Source organism: Mus caroli, unplaced genomic scaffold (assembly GCF_978045245.1).
Source record: "Mus caroli unplaced genomic scaffold, Mus_caroli_1 scaffold_11, whole genome shotgun sequence".
Classification (NCBI taxonomy): Eukaryota; Metazoa; Chordata; class Mammalia; order Rodentia; family Muridae; genus Mus; species Mus caroli.
Window position 1 is genome coordinate 91431025 of NW_028227266.1, and position 17800 is coordinate 91448824.

The following is a 17800-nucleotide window of genomic DNA, read 5'->3' on the forward strand; positions in this document are numbered from 1 at the left end:
AATCAGCTCATAAGTTATTGGTTAAGATTAAATAATTGTTACATTGGTAACAGAGAGTTAGCCTTAAAATTGGCAACTCAGGAGTCTTTTCAAGTATGTGGCGTAGAAGGCCAAATTTCGCAATGAAGTAGTGAAGTTTTAATGTTGATTCCTAAAGTGATAAATTGTTTTGAAATTGGGTTTTAGTTTCCCAAAGTTAATGTTGCAAAATAAACTTAGTAATTCTAATATCTGTCCTCATGGCAAGAAGAACTAAGCTCAGAGCAGCTTCTGCTCGGTTTGTGTGACTTTCCTTTGTCTTGCAAACGGTGCCTAGGGAAGCTCTGGAGATTTGCCTCCAGGAGATATTCTTTTAGCTAAAAGAGCACCTTTGCAGATCTAGCCTGATGCTGTTTTAATAAACTTCAAATTCATAGTTTATAAAGGGTCAATCAGACTGTAAAATTTATCAAGGCATTACAATCTGGCTTGCCTACCTTTTATATAGTTATTATAGATCCGAAAGTTTGTTTCTTTTTTTTTTTCTCTCGTCTTTGCATCTGAATGATTGTAAAGGTTTTGCTTCTAGTGAGTTTGTAATAACTGGAATATTTTGCCTCTAGAATGGCTAAATATTGATCTAATTTATGTGAGAATTTTTTATCATTTCTGCTTCGATACAAGAAGCCAAGAGTTTTAATCTTTCAATGTATATTGTTTTCTAAGTAGAAGTATTTTATTAGCTAATGCCTCTCAAGGGAAGTTTACTTTAAATCCTTGCTCTCACACAAGGAGCTTTTAGTTCAGAGGCAATATCTTTTAATACCTAGATTTTTAGTTATACTAGAAAATCGTGGTCCAGAAAATCTAAGAAGGGAAAAATTGATTTGCTTCAAAATTTTATTTTCAAAGGCTTCCAAGAGATGTTGATTGGCTAAGACCTCACCTTAAACTCACCACAAGAAAACTTAAGCCTTTGTCAGGTGCTTTTTAGTGAGACACAAATTAATTGGCAAAGAACACAAATTAGTTTACAGAAAATAAAAAAAAAAGCTTTTATAATTGTTATCAATTATAATCAAAGGTAATTAAATCTTAGCTGCCTATTTTAGTTATTGGTTATATATGGTTATAATGTGCCCACAGCAATTCTTTGGCAAGAAAAAAACATTATTGTAAAGTCATTTTTCTTATCCTCCCAGCCGATAGTTGGCCCATGTGGAGCCAGCTAGCTGCTGGCTGCTGTGGGGCAAGGCCTTGGGTTTTCTGGCCTACAACATATTGGGCTGCCTTCAGCCTCTTCTGCCTGAAAGAAAGGCCGAGGTGGCCGCCGCAATGACAAAAGTGGCTGCAACAGCAGGGCAGAGAAACACCTGAAAAAATGTTCAACATCCTTAATCATCAGGGAAATGCAAATCAAAACAACCCTGAGATTCCACCTCACACCAGTCAGAATAGCTAAGATCAAAAATTCAGGTGACAGCAGATGCTGGCGAGGATGTGGAGAAAGAGGAACACTCCTCCATTGTTGGTGGGATTGCAAGCTTGTACAACCACTCTGGAAATCAGTCTGGCGGTTCCTCAGAAAATTGGACATAGTACTACCGGAGGATCCAGCAATACCTCTCCTGGGCATATATCCAGAAGATGTCCCAACCGGTAAAAAGGACACATGCTCCACTATGTTCATAGCAGCCCTATTTATAATAGCCAGAAGCTGGAAAGAACCCAGATGTCCCTCAACAGAGGAATGGATACAGAAATTATGGTACATTTACACAATGGAGTACTACTCAGCTATTAAAAAGAATGAATTTATGAAATTCCTAGCCAAATGGATGGACCTGGAGGGCATCATCTTGAGTGAAGTAACCCAATCACAAAAGAACTCACACAATATGTATTCATTGATAAGTGGATATTAGCCCAAAACTTAGGATACCCAAGATATAAGATACAATTTGATAAACGCATGAAACTCAAGAAGAATGAAGACCAAAGTGTGGACACTGTGCACCTTCTTAGAATTGGGAACAAAACACCCAGGGAAGGAGTTACAGAGACAAAGTTCGTAGCTGTGATGAAAGGATGGACCATTTAGAGACTGCTGTATCCAGGGATCCGTCCCATAATCAGCTTCTAAACGCTGACACCATTGCATACACTAGCAAGATTTTGCTGAAAGGACCCAAATATAGCTGTCTCTTGTGAGACGATGCCGGGGCCTAGCAAACACAGGAGTGGATATTCACAGTCAGCTATTGGATGTATCACAGGGCTCCCAATGGAGAAGCTAGAGAAAGTACCCAAGGAGCTAAAGGGATCTGCAACCCTATTGTTGGAACAACATGATGTACTAACCAGAACCCCGGAGCTCTTGTCTCTAGCTGCATATGCATCAAAAGATTACCTAGTTGGCCATCACTGGAAAGAGAGGCCCATTGGACATGCAAACTTTATATGCCCCAGGACAGGGGAATGCCAGGGCCAAAAAGTGGGAGTGGGTGGGTAGGGGAGTGGGGAGGAGGGTATGGGGGACTTTTGGGATAGCATTGGAAATGTAATTGAGGAAAATATGTAATAAAAAAATTTAAATTTAAAAAAAGTAAAAAAAAAAGTCACATGTGCATAATTTATTTATTTATTAACTAGAAATAAGAGTATTTATTTGTAGCAATTTATTAAGTAAAAGTCCTCAAGAATAAACACTATTATGTGGAAACAAGTAGTAACTGAGGAAGCTAATAGCAGAAATTGACATGTACAATTTCTAAGATTATTAAAATATTATCTTAAACCATAACTGTTTTGAATATACAAAGAATGAGGTTATATATCCAATATATCTTATATGTACGACCTATAGACTGCCTGAGCTATAAATTTAGCATGGCATTGTTTTAAAATGTCCAGAACAATTTATTAAATGTCTAAAAACTGCCTCCTTAAAAGGAAAGTATTTTTTCTATGAGTTGTATACGCATAAGCAATTTCAAATTTGAGAATTAATAGCTTTTGAGGGACGAACAATCTTAAGCAATTGTGAGCTCTGAGGTATAACGTTGACTATTAATATACAAATTAAGGTTTGATTGTTCAGCATTTTAAAACACCATCTACAGCACACAACTAGAATATCTGTGCTGAAACAGGGGGAAACTCAAAAGAATAAGCATGTGATCTAATTCACATGTACTTACTTCCCATAGAGGGGTTGTTTTCAAGCAGAATAATTGGGATGTATGCATGCATGAATTTATAGCAGATACAAAAGCATGCATAAAAACAATCTTTAATTTATCTTTGGGATATTGATTGTCAATCTATTTAAAATGATGGTATGTAATAGGTTAATTATTAATATTTTGTAATAACCAAATTAATTGTTGTATTGAACAGGAACATACATTTAGTCAGGTTTTTAAGACATAATTTTTGTTATACATTTTCTAAAAATATACAAATATACTTTACAATTCTTTATTAGTACCACAGTGGTTCTAATAGGATGTTGAAACTGTGTCAAGAGCTCCCGGGTACTGGTTAGTTCATAATGTTATTGCACCTACAGGGTTGCAGATCTCTTTAGCTCCTTGGATACTTTCTCTAGCTCCTCCATTGGGGACCCTGTGATCCATCCAATAGCTGACTGTAAGCATCCACTTCTGTGTTTGCTAGGCCCTTCCTAGTCTCACAAGAGACAGCTATATCAGGGTCCTTTCAGCAAACTCTTGCTAATGTATGCAATGGTGTCATCGTTTGGAGGCTGATTATGGGATGGATCCCTGGATATGGCAGTCTCTAGATGGTCCATCCTTTTGTCTCAGCTCCAAACTTTGTCTCTGTAACTCCTTCCATGGGTGATTGTTTAGTGCAGAGTTCTATCAGACCTTCAAAGAAGATCTAATTCCAGTTCTGCACAAACAAAATAGAAGTAGAAGGTACTCTACCCAACTCATTCTATGAAGCCTCAATTACTCTGATACCTAAACCACAGAAAGATCCAACAAAGATAGAGAACTTCAGACCAATTTCCCTTATGAATATCGATGCAAAAATACTCAATAAAATTCTCACTAATGGAATCCAAGAACACATCAAAACAATCATCCTTCCTGTCCAAGTAGGTTTTATTCCAGGGATGCAGGGATGGTTTAATATACAGAAATCCATCAACATATTCCATTATATAAACAAAATCAAAGACAAAAACCACATGATCATCTCGCTAGATGTAGAAAAAGCATTCGACATGTGACTATTATTAACTTTTCAAGCTTTCTAGTTACATCTGCTCCTTAAGAGAAACAATTGAAACTGCAATTAGCCACTGCCCTTGTTACATGAGTTGAGATATTTTGTCAACAAGTTTTTAATTCTAAGGACAAGATATTGTGAAACCTTAAAGCTTTAACTTCTTAAAAGACAAAGAAGGTGGAAATTATATCCCCGTGCATATTATTTAGTGCATTCCTGTGCACACTATTTAAATCATACTTTTATTTTACAATTTTGAAATTTAGATGTCAAAGAATTTAATAATGCTTTATAGTATCTTAAAAGGATCTACTTATTGGCTTATGGTTTGATCTTAAACAGCTACCTTATTAGGGAAGGGAAAAGCATAGGTTCTCTCCACAGAACACTGCAGAAGCATGATAGTTAATTCGTGTGACGAGCTGGCAGGTGAGTTGACTCAGTGCCTTAACTCTAGTGACAAGGAAGCTAAACTGGGTACATGTCTTCGACCTGTCCTTGCTTGCCCTTTTTCCAGTTTGGACTAGCTTCAAGCCTTTTAACTTTATGGCAAAAGAAAATCAAAGACTGTATATTCTGACTTAGTAAGATTAGTCATTTAATAGAGTCATAATGATTTTTCTCTTTTCTTCAATGTGACCAGTTATTCTAACTCAATCTTGGACTGGTCTAATATTTAGTCCAATATTAGAGATTCCTATTGCAGATAACTAAAATTCTTAATTACCTAGCAAAGTTAATTTAGAGCACAGCCTCCACTTCCAGAGAGTACTCTGGCCTTTTAAGACAAAACAGGGGCAGTTATATCCCCCAAAGTCACCAAAGGCACATCTTGCCTTTGCTTTATTTGTTCTAAATTTTTTGCAAACTGATATTAACGGTCAGTCTGCAGTGGATAGCCACTGGCATCCAGTTACTTCTAATTCTTATGCCATGGTATAGTGAAGGGACGCACTAACTAATTATTGGAAGGGTCCAGATCTGGTTCTATTCTGGGGAAGGGGTTCAGTCTGTGTTTTTTTCACAGAGAAGAAAATAGAGCTCGATGCCCACTAGGATGCCCACTAGGAGGCCGGAGACTGAACTTGAGCCTTGCTAATTTACAACTGAATAAAGTACCTGGACTTCCCCAAAAGAAGCTTTGTAATGTTACTTTTCACTGTCTAAGATTTTTGTTTTTCAAGCAGTTCAGTCAACACCATTCAGCCTGACTGCAGCGGGTGTGCATCCCCGCCCCCAAGAGCATGCAGGTGGCAGCTACTAATTTTCATTCTAAAAGCATTCCACCACTTATTATGGCTTTTAGTCTGATTTGGGATTAAGGTTTATTATTAGGGCTAGATAGGCAGAAATTTCAGATATTAAAAGAATATGGTTTTTATTCTGATAAGACATGCTTAGTCCCTTAGCTGGTCTCCAGCTTTCCACTCTTGGTGCTATTGCAAGGTCCCCTTGGTTCCTCAGGCTGTGGAAATATTAGGGACAAGGAGGGTGACCTCCTGTGGCCTAAGAGCCACAAAGTGTGGTGTTACAAGTGACATAATTCTTGTAGAGGCCTTGCTGAATGTGAGGTTGACAATTCTCCCTTGGGAGCTGCACAGTACTCAGAATTGTGCATACTGGTTTGTGATAATAGAAATACAGTATGGGCACCAGCATGAGTACGAGGCTAAGCACTCCAGGGGAAGGTCCAACTTCACCATTTCTGAGTTCCCTGAGAGACATACCCTGTTTGGATGGAGGTTGGTATCTAGTTCCAGTTACAACCAAAAGTATCTTTCTAAGGCTCTGCCTCCCCTCCCCAAAATATACCAAGAGCCATGATTGTGGGTCATGACAACACCCACAGGAGGAATTGAGTCAATGCTCCCCCAGCCATGGTTAATGCCCACTCATCCAAGGATGAGAAGATCATTTGATAACCTCAGTTAAGTGTGGCCTTATTTAGTTTAATCCAAAGGGGGGAGAGAGGTTGGAGACCATACTGTGAAAAGGGCAAGCCCTTCACAGCCTCACAGCCTAACAAGCCAAATGGCCTTGTGCTAAGGAGCTGGTTGTCACCCCCTCCTCTCTGTTCCCTGCCTGTCACCAAGGCTGTTGATGAGGATCCACATACTCTCCTTTAGTGTTATCTTACTATAGTGCCTTTTAAAATTGTATCCTGATACAGTTTAGTCTTCGCCAGTGTTCCAACGCCCTAGAAAGACCTTGTAAGCTGACTACTTGGAATTCAGTAGGAATTCAACAAGGAAGTTACCTATTCAGTAACTAATTAGCATTATGAAAGATGGAGCCAACAGCTCAGGGCTAGTCTGCAAAATGTTTACTAGGACAGAAAGGACAGTCTTAACCAAATAAGGGTTTACCATGAGAAAAGTTAGGAAATCCCACTGAGACAGGTTTCTTCATTAGGCCCTAAGAATTCATGCAGAACCATAGAGCATAAATAAATTTTATGCCTCAGCCCAGCCTTTCTTTTTTATATTAACAACAGGGAGGAGATGTAACCTCCCCCCTAAGCCTGAAATCTGGCTGATCAGGTTTGACTGTTAGCACTAAGAGAGCATCCAGCATGGAGTCTGCCACCCTATCATTTTGCCACTCCCACTGCTACTACCTACCGCCTAGCCTAGCTGTTCTAGAGCCAACATGTGGTCACCTGAAACTGGACTCCAAGGATGATTTGGCAGGAATGGGCCCCTCCCCCTTCTTCATAACCCCGTGTCTCTGAATAGTAAAATTGAACCTTGATGAGACTAATGTCTTGGTTCCATTCTCTCTTGCACTGCCTAGTTCCCTTTTTTCTTCTACATTCCAAGATGCTTTCCAGGCTCAAACCCAGACATGTGAGCCACTGGTCGGATTCAACAGGAGCTGCACAGATTTTAAAGAGAGGAAGAGAGGAAGAGAGGAGAGGAGAGGAGAGGAGAGGAGAGGAGAGGAGAGGAGAGGAGAGGAGAGGAGAGGAGAGGACAGGAGAGGACAGGAGAGGACAGGAGAGGACAGGAGAGGACAGGAGAGGACAGGAGAGGCAAGGCAGATTGGACATGGAGGAGAAGAGAGAGAGAGAGAGAGAGAGAGAGAGAGAGAGAGAGAGTCATTGTTGACTGGATTCTTTATTTAAGATTCTGGAGGAGGGCTCCCAATGGAGAAGCTAGAGAAAGTACCCAAGGAGTTAAAGGGATATGCAACCCTATAGGGGGAACAACATGATGAACTAACCAGTACCCCGGAGCTCTTGTCTCTAGCTGCATATGTATCGAAAGATGGCCTAGTCGGCCATCACTGGAAAGATAGGCCCATTGGACTTGCAAACTTTATATGCCCCAATACAGGGGAATGCCAGGGCCAAAAGAATGGGAATGGGTGGGTAGGGAAGTGGGAGGGGTATGGGGGACTTTTGGGATAGTATTGGAAATGTAATTGAGGAAAATACGTAATAAAAAAATATTAAAATTTAAAAAAAAAATAAAAAAAACATTAAAAAAAATAATAAAAAAAAAGATTCTGGAGGAAAGGAGTAACCATTCTAGATCTCCCTACTTAAGACATTTGCATTCAGACTATAAGGATGTACAGAATAGAACACTCTCATGTGTTGTGTCTCCAAACATGTTTATTCATCTTTTCTTAGGAAGTAACTAGAAAATAAATACTCCCAAAACAGTAGAATAAACTCAGGATCCAAGATAAGGCTTTATCCACACTCCAGGGAAGAAGAATTGCATGAGAAGGCTGCTCCATCTGTCCACCAAGGTCCAGGATAAAGGCTCAGTCTAGGAGCAAGCATTGTATCTAAGGAAGGAAAGTAAATAGACATGATTTGACCACCTCAGAGACCTTCCATTTATCCTAAAGACTAAAACTGTTGTAAGGGCACATAGAAAATGAGGTAACAGAATTTAAAAAAAAATTACTAGTTCAACAAACCAGCAAAGCAAACCAGCAAGCAAAAACAAACAAAAATAAACAAAAAATATTTATTGATTTCTGGAAAGGAAGAAAGTGTATAAAAATAAAATTAAATCATATAAAATTGCTTAGGCAAACAGTGAACGTTTTTTCAACCATGACCTTGAAAATCCTAGATTTTTATCTACTTAAAATAATGACACATTTTGAGCAAATTGGCATGTTGGGTACTTATTGATCTTTCAGTTTCCTCTCTGAGTAGTCAATATTGGATCTGTAATCATTCATGCATTCTTCCTCATGCAATCTATGCTTTGCTTAAACTACCAAAACACTTATTCTCCCAAGTGATATAGGTCAAAATGAGTTAACCTGAGCAGAAATTTCTTTAGCTTGGTGTGAATGCATTAAGAATGACTATGGAACCAAATGTTGGACAAGAGCAAGTCTTTTGGAATCTTCTGGACAAAGACAGCAATAATGGCAGTTTCTCTTATTTTTCTGTTGAGGGCATCAAAGAGAAATAGAAATAGAAATTGAACTCATTCGTCTTGGGTGGACAAATTTATACCACTGGGTGCCTTTGTATGCTCAGTGAGACATCTCAGTTAATAGTAACCCAGTCAAGAAACTTGAGAAATCAGACCATGGATCAGATATTAAGTGGCCAAGTCAGGTTTGGATTTCTGGTTGGCCAGATTTAAGGATTTTGTTCTGTTATTGAGCTTGAGGGTCACAATCTGTTCCCCAGGCTAGGTCAAGCCCCTTGTCATCAATAAGCCTATCAAGAGTCAAATTAAAAATAAGAAACAGAACACAGAACTTTTTGTGGTTATACTGAGAAGAGGAAAAAAAAATAGATCAGTAAGTTCTCTCAAGTTCATCTTCAGAGTCCTGAAGGGGATGAAAGTTTAAACAGACAGAGGGTCAAAGGTACGCAGATCTAAGCATCCCCATTACGTTGTGGACCTGCCCAGCATTGACTTGTCTTTGACTGGTCTCTAGTCTTATTCTGTAAAGTGGTCTGACAGGTTTGTTAGAAATTCTCTCAGATAGACAGGTTTTCCCTCTGGCTTGTGCCTTTTCCTCCTCCCAGAATGAGATTCCTTGGGGGGTTGGAGGAGGAGTCACATCTCTTCAGAGTCCATTGTTTTCAACAATCTGATAAATTAAGGGACACAAGCATCTCTTTAGAATATCTTCATGTCTGCCAGGCTGATTACAGTTCTAGTTTGCATTCTGTTACTGTTATCAATGACCAAAAGCTTAGAGAGATGGCCTAGCACTTAAGAGCAATTGCTGTTCTTGTAGAAGACTCAGGTCTGGTTCCCAGCACTCACATGGTGGCTCACAAACATCTGTAACTACTGTTCAGGTGATCTGGTGCCCTATTCTGGCATGGCAACACACACAGTCGTACACATAGATGCATATAGGCAAAATGCTCAAACACATAAAATAAAATAAGTCAACAATACAAACCAAAACCAACTTAAGGATAAGAGTTTGTTCGATATTTCAGATTAAAGTCCATTGCTGAGAGAATCCATGACAGCAGCTCAAGAAAGAAACTGGGTCTAGACACTGAGGCAGAGACCATGGAGGTATATTTCTTACCTGCTTGCTCCCCAAGGCTTTCTCTGCTACCTTTCTTACAGCACAGTTACACATGCCTACATAACGCCCTGCTCATATTGGGCTTGCCTGTTCTACACTTACAGTAATTCATTAATTAATAGTTAATTAATTATGTACTAATTAAGAAAGTGCCTCACAGATGTGCCAGTGATAGGCCAATCTGATACAGGCAGTTCAGATACAGTTCAACTGAACTTCTCTCTTCTTTAATGTCAAGTTGACACATTATTAGCTTTCCCAAACCTGAGGTTGGCATGGCGATATCTACAGAGATGGAATAAATATAAATGTGTAAGCAACTCTGTAATAGGGAATAGAATTATTTGGCTTGAAAAGTCTCCCAAAACTTTATTAATGGCATAAAAATACAGAAAACAGCCTGGCAGGGACTCTGAGGAGCTTTCAAGCCCTATCACCTTAGGCAGACAATCATGGATGGCAGTGATTTCTGAAAAAAGGGATCTGGGTCCCTATAGAAGAAGTGGGTCTATTCTTATATTTAGTGAGGATAGGAGTGATTTCACAGAACAACCCTTCAGCTAGACTCTGACTTTCTTTTTAAACAAGAGGCAAGGAGGAAAGTGGGGAAAAGATTATATAGCCACCGATATCCCTTTTGAAGCCCAAGTGAGAAATCTAGGCAATTGGAAATCTGCTAACTTGAAAATATAACCAGCAGGGCATTTGCTACAGTCTGTGAGGAAGGAAGAGGCTGCTGTAGATGTCCTGGCCTGAGAAGCACTGTGATCAGTACTCTAACTTCATATACTCAGACATGGCATAGCTGGATCCAAAAGTAGTAAATCTGTTTTTAGCTTTTATAAGTCCTTCCTATTGACTTCAATGGTATGTGAGCATTGCTTGCACTTTGATCAGAAGTGAACAGGGTTCCCTTCTACATCCTCACCATCATTTGATGGAATCTCGGTGCAGTTTTATTCTTCATTTTCTTTTTTTTTTTAATTTATTTTTTATTAGGTATTTTCCTTGTTTACATTTTCAATGCTATCCCAAAAGTCCCCCATACTCACCCCCCCAATCCCCTACCCACCCACTCCCCCTTTTTGGCCCTGGGGTTCCCCTGTACTGGGGCATATAAAGTTTGCAAGTCCAATGGGCCTCTCTTTGCAGTGATGGCCGACTAGGCCATCTTTTAATACATATGCAGCTAGAGACAAGAGCTCCGGGGTACTGATTAGTTCATATTGTTGTTCCACCTATAGGGTTGCAGTTCCCTTTAGCTCCTTGGGTAATTTCTCTAGCTCCTCCACTGGGGGCCGTGTGGTCCATCCAATAGCTGACTGTGATCATCCACTTCTGTGTTTGCTAGGCCCCGGCATAGTCTCACAAGAGACAGCTATATCTGGGTCCTTTCAGCAAAATCTTGCTAGTGTATGCAATGGTGTCAGCGTTTGGCAGCTGATTATGGGATTAGTCTCCCAGGTCTGCTCATAGAGGGTAACAAAATCACCAGAGGAACAATCTCTAAACAGAGACAACTATAACAACTAACTCCAGAGATTATTCTTCATTTTCTTGATGGCTAACTATGACTAGAAATTTGGGGGAATCTCAACAGAATTGCTACATGTTATCTTGGAAATTGGAGTCTCTTATCAGCGTTCTAAGTTTCATTAGTAATATAATTAAATAATATATTAAAAATGGAAGCTCATAATTCTATTAGCATATGAGATAAAAACACCAGGACAGGCAAACTGAGTCCTGGCAGCTGCCAGAAGGAAGGACCTGAAGCAGAGAAAGAAGAAACCGTGTAGTTGAGTCAAACTGACAGGGGTGCCAGGCACAAGACAGACAAGCTGCTGGGTAAGCAGCTGAGCTTTAGAGAAATCAAAGCCCAGGGTTTTCAAGAAAATCATTCTCAGAAAGGTGGTAGACAGAACTAAAAAACAAGTTATGCTTTTCAGAGCAACTCAGAAGAACAGACAGACTTACAAAGCTATGTGACTACTGCACTGTGAGTGACTGTGCTAGGGAACAGGACATTCAAGGAAGGAATTACCTGTGATCAACCCTCCTACTTCTTAAGTATGATTTAAGGTGGATGCCCTTCATAAGGGGTGATTCCTTGTTGGATGACTGACATGCACAAGTGGAAAGTTTGTTCTCCACCCAGGCCAGAGATTTTATTCTGTTGACCAAAAGAAATTTTCCCTAAATGAGCTTTTATTGTTCCTGAAAAATAGGGGTGTTGAACACTTTTTCAAATGTTCATTGGCCAGCTGCATTTCTCCTTTTGAGAACAGACAGTTCATTCCTTAGCCCATTTACTTACTGAAAAACTTGAGTTTTTGGCATTTATATTTGCAGTTCTTTAGATAGTCTAGACATTAGTCTTCCTTTTGAAGCTTCAGTGGCCACAATTTTTTACCCACTCTTTAGGTTGTCCTTTCATTCTGCTGTTTGTTTCCATTGCTGTATAGAATCTTTATAATTTCATGTAATCCAGTTTTTCATTTCTTGGTAGGATTGTCATCTGTACAATATTAATTCTATTTATCTGTAGCATGGAAAATATTTCCACTTTCTAGTGTCTTCAGTTTTTACTGTGGAGTTTTTCATTATTAGTATATAGAGAGGCTGTGGAATTTAAAAGCAGATTTGGTATTCTGCCACTTTCCTGAAAGTATTGATCATTTCTCAAGTTTTCTGGTGAAATTTTGGGGGTCTCTTATGTATATTATATCATTTACAAATAGACAAACATTAAGGTCCTGCTCATCTTCCTGGGTAGGATGCAGCTCTGAGAGCTACACACACAGCTGCCCACACAGTGGTCACTTTTCTCAAAGGAAGAAGGCATAGGCCCACCAGCACTTGCATTTGTTACTGGCTCTATTGATAAACAAGGTAATTCACCATTTCCCAAGAAGTAAGAACAGTAATGGCTTTTGTGTCTCCAGTTCTGTCTTTCTTCATAGCACACAAATGCTTAGTTTCTCTCCTTTTCCATCTCTCCACCAACTATTTGCTGGCTTTCTTCTCTCTCCCTTCACTCTACCACCTAATTTCTTGCCTCTGCCATATTCAGCCTGCCAAGGGCTAAGCATGGAACACGGTGCTGTATCTCCATGTGACTTCTTAAGTGAAACATTCATTGCCTTTGCTTTGGGAACAAAAATAGCTGACAACCAGCTTATGTATGGGGATATAATTTTATTTCTCACATGATAAAAATAAAAGTCACAGATTGCTAAGGCTCATAATGATGGTAAAAAAGAAACAAAAACTTGCTGCAAAATCTGTAGCATATCACAGGTGTCCCACAGTATATACTTTTGTCTATATGTTCATTGCAATGCATTGTCTGGTATGAGACCTCCAGCTTCTTCTACTCTTATCAATGCTGAAACCTCACTGGAACTCCTCTCAGATTATCCTGTTGTTGCCCTGTATCGTGGAGATTCTGTAGCTTCTGATGCACTCTAGCATTTCATCAATATTGGTAGATGTTGGGGTGGGCCAACTCAAAACCCTGGGTCTGGGCCTGAGAGGTAACTGAATTGGTCAGCCCACTGGTTCTTCCTCTGTCAAGACCTCAGAGCTAGCTCACCAGCAACCCCTGCAACCATGATTAGCTCTATTCTGCTTCCCAGGTGAGGGTCAGTGCTTGCTTTGCCAAGTGTTGCAGTAAGTGAGGAACTTGGTCAGTTCACCCTCTCTCAGGACCCAGTGCTAGCTCTTTGCCTGTGGTAGGTGTTAAGAGACTAGGAAGAGGAGGAGGGCATCTCTCCTTCATCTATACCTCTGCCTACCAGACATGAGGTAGGGCCTGCTCTTATAAGCTCATAACCTGGGGACTGGCTTACCCACAACACCCTTAATGTGTGTGGGCTGCTCTCCTGAGTACTGTAGCTGACGTCAGCTCTTCTGCTTTCATTCCCCCAGTGCCAGCCCTCCCATGACACTGAGGTGAGGGGTGGACCAATTCTTCACTATACTCAGACATCAACCTGTCACCAGGTAGCAGTCCAACCCAGGGGTGACCACTTGGCATTTGGTGGTAACAGACCTCTGCTGCTGTGGGGCCATGGACCCAAACATGGCCTCCAGTGGCAACACAGGCCAAGACCTCACCATAGTCTCAGATGGCATCATTGGTTCCTTACTACCCTTGATTCTCCAGTTTTGCCTCTTTTCATTGCGCCCACACCCTTCTGTTTCTCTTTCTCTTCCATTTCTCCAACACTTCAACTGCTCCTCTGTGTTGTGCCCAGGGGTCTTTGAGTGTCTGGGATCATCTCAGGAGGGCTATGCCTCACTCATGCATTATGGCACCAGGCAGCAGAATGCCCCCTGCTCCTTGGCTTACACTACTCTGGACTGGTAGTCCTCTCAGGCTAGCTCCATATCTGGGCTCCATGGCACAGGTCTGGTGGCCACCCTGGGCTTGCTCTTGTCCCAGGACAGCATCTATCTTGGAATATCCTGAGCTTTTGTCCCCGCCGGCAAGAACACACTCAGGACAACTGGAATCTTCTGCGGCAAAGCTTTATTGCTTACTTCTCAGGAAGACCCCCGACCCCAGAAAATGGAGTCCCTTATATAGCGCTCAGCCATGACGTTTCAGCACCTGATGTGGCGTGACAACTCCTGATTCGTTGCTTGCACCCCACTATTATACCCCGAGAATGGGCAGTGACTAGAAGTGAGTTCACTCTCGCACTTGCGCACAAGGCTTGTTTACTAGTTAGTCACAGCGGAGGCCAGCGCCATCTTATAATGGCGATTGCTCGCAGCACACGCACAGCTCTCCACAGCGATTGCTCGCGGCACGGCTCTCCACATTGGAAGAGTCATCTATCTTGGGCTTACTCCCACCTGGGGCCTGTGGTAGCAGTCATGGTCCTTTTAGTCTCTAGCTAGCTCCCCTGCCCCAGGAACCTGTCTAGGTGGTCTGTCTGGATCTGTGTGGTGCTGGACTGATGATAGTCTCAGGGAACTTTGGCTTCTAATCATTCTGATGTTGACAGGTCAGAACACAGAGTGTAGGCATAGTCTCTTTCCTCTCTGCCATCTACTGAAACACATGTGACACAGCAGCCACACCTGCCATGCCTCTAGGGCAGTCATATTTTATGCTTTAGTCTTGACAATTTATCTTGAACCATTCTGCCTGTAAAGCATTCCACCAAGTTTTCTAAATGTGTTATTGGATTTTTTTTTCAATTTCATCTTAATGTGGCTTGAGCTCTCTTCAATAATTCTCTCTCTTTATTGAAATCAGTTTGCAAATCCTGAATCGTCATCAGTTCATTTATCTTTATGTTCCTGTTTTCTTGGGCATCACTCAGACATTTATTGCTATTCTCTTTAAGTTTACTAAGATGTTGTGGGTTATAATGGTGTCCTGAGTTCCAGTCTGCCACAGGGCTAGGGCTGCTCATGGAGGCTGTATGTGGGAGGTTTGACTGCGTGCACTCCATCCGTTGGCCTAGGCATGGGGCTGTGAGAAGATGCAGGATCGGCCCAAGGTGGGGAGGCGCAGTCTGAGGTCCCCTTGGAAATGTCACTGGGCTCCTTGGAAGAGCTGAGGGGCTCCGGGATGGGAGTGCTTCGCTTGCTCTCATTTCAGATAGGAGACCGTGGCTGAGAATGCAGAGAGGCCTTGTAGGAGAGATTAAAATTGGCTCTTTAGGGGAATATTTGCTTCATTGTCCCAGCATGACAGGTCCAGATAAGAGGAGGCAGTCCATGGTTTAAGGCATTTATTGTCATGTCATGTCAGGAAGGGGAGCTAAGAGGGTAGCAGAGGCTGAGAAAGGCAGAGAAAGGGAGAGAGTAGAGAAATAGATGCCTGCTGTCCCTTGCCAGGAGGTGACAGTCACCTACCTGCCAGGTCTCTAAGTTTCTAAGTCTGGGCTCTTCTGGGGACCAGGCTGCCTATGACAGCTCATCACCCCACCAGATGTTTTTGTCTTCTTTAATATCTCTGAATTGTTGATGAAGACCATGATTGTTCTGTGCCATATATAATAATCACTGGATACCATTTTTATGGAACTTACAGATTTGGGAGGAGATACACTGTCTGTCTTGCTTTTCATATTGCTTATGTTTTTTTGTGATAAGACTTGGGCATAGAAAGTTATTTTATTGGTCGTGCGATGCAAAATTCTAGACTGCTTCAGTTGAGAAGTTTGGTTTTTGTTGTCTTCCTAGATTGGCTGATTTTGGGCCAAGTATATGGAGTTGGTATGTCAGTCCTTCAAATATTCAGGGATGAATTTGGATTGGAGAAATGGAGATGATTCCGTTTCACCGTTAAGCAAGAGAGCCAGTGGAAGGAATGAGTGGCTGGATTGCTTGAGCTGGTATAAAAGCTGTGCCAATCAGACTATGCCTGAGAGTGTGGGGATATCATGAGTGACTCAGGGATCTTGGACTAGTATACAGGCTGTGTGACTGAGGCTAGGCCTCATGTCACGGGAAAGGGAGGGTGTAGGCTGGTCTGGCACATACATAAGTGTTCATGTGGTACTAGGCTGTGGTGCAGAGGGGTAAAAATGTGGAGACTCAACATACTTAACCAGCACAAAATTTGTAACTCAGGATAATTCAGACTGGGCTAGTGCACTGGGTGTATGATATGGACCAAGCCTCGAGGTTGAGAATAGTGTTGGAAGACCTGGGTCTATGGGACTCTGCAGGCTGAACAGCTCATAGGATGTCTGATTGAGCCTAGGATAAATATTAGATATTCTTTGGGTGGCCATAAGGCTGGGCTGATGTTCATAATTTTACACTAGGCCAAGTCTGAAGGTTAAGGACAATACAGGTGGAACTTACCATGCTGTGTATATGTGTGTGAATAGGAAGTGAAGCCCAGGCTAGGTATGGGGATTGGGAACGGTATAGGCAAGCTAGGTTGCAGAAGGCTCACCAGACTGGGAAGAGGCACAGGATATGAAACCTTAGCCACCAAACCCAGACACTATTGCATATGCCAGAAAGATTTTGCTGAAGGGACCCTGATATAGCTGTCTCGTATGAGGCTATGCCAGTGCCTGGCAAATACAGAAGTGGATGCTCACAGTCATCTATAAGACGGAACACAGGGCCCCCAATGGAGAAGCTAGAGAAAGCACCCAAGGAGCTGAAGAGGTCTGCAACCCGATGGGTGGAACAACAATATGAACTAACCAGTACCCCCAGAGCTCGTATCTCTAGCTACATATGTAGCAGAAGATGGCCTAGTTGGCCATCACTAGGAAGAGAGGCCCCTTGGAATTGCAAACTTTATATGCCTCAGTACAGAGGAACGCCAGGGCCAAGAAGTGGGAGCGGGTGTGTAGGGGAGCAGGATGGGGGGAGGGTATAGGGAACTTTCAGGATAGCATTTGAAATGTATATAAAGAAAATATCTAAAAAAAAAAAAAAGAAAGAAAGAAACCTTGAGTAGTCACAAAGATTGTATGTCATAGACATGCTAGGGTCAGGCTTGCGAACCAGTTCGGGCTGGCACACAGGATACAGAAGTCATATATTCTAAAAAGACACTGTGTCCCTCACTCTGAATATAGAACTATTAAAGCAATAGACCTCAAGAAACTGTAATTCTCCCCTAGGCATCTCATATTAAGAGAATGGAAAGGCAGGAGCCTGGTACAAGACAGCGAGTGAGCCTGCCTCTTGGAAAGAGAGTTCACACATTTCTAAGAACTTATCAGACTGCTTTGATGAAAAATGGGAGGTCAGATAAAGACAGGTCAGTGGTGAGTGGGACCATATCTTGACAGGGACTGCTGAGAGGCACAGAACCCTGGCCCTCTATTTAGTCTCATTTCAGATCCTCAAAGATAGACTGGCAGGGGATCACTGGGCCTTTTATCCATCTGTCCAATGCCTTCACATTGAGTATACACTCTTTCTTCTGCTTTTTACAATTAATTTGGCTGTTTTGATTGACTCCTCAAAGACAGGTGGCAGAACCAGACTCCTGGAAGTATAGGCTGTGACTCCAGTTTTGGTAACAGTTTTTTACATTTTGCAT

General features: G+C 41.5%; 1 non-coding gene across 1 annotated transcript; it reads right to left on the reverse strand.

The window, feature by feature from the left end:
* Nucleotides 1-14746: 14746 nt before the first annotated feature.
* Nucleotides 14747-14877, reverse strand: LOC115032048 (small nucleolar RNA SNORA17). The gene has a single exon (XR_003837695.1). It is a non-coding gene; the product is annotated as a small nucleolar RNA SNORA17 (small nucleolar RNA).
* Between the last annotated feature and the right edge of the window lie 2923 nt (nucleotides 14878-17800).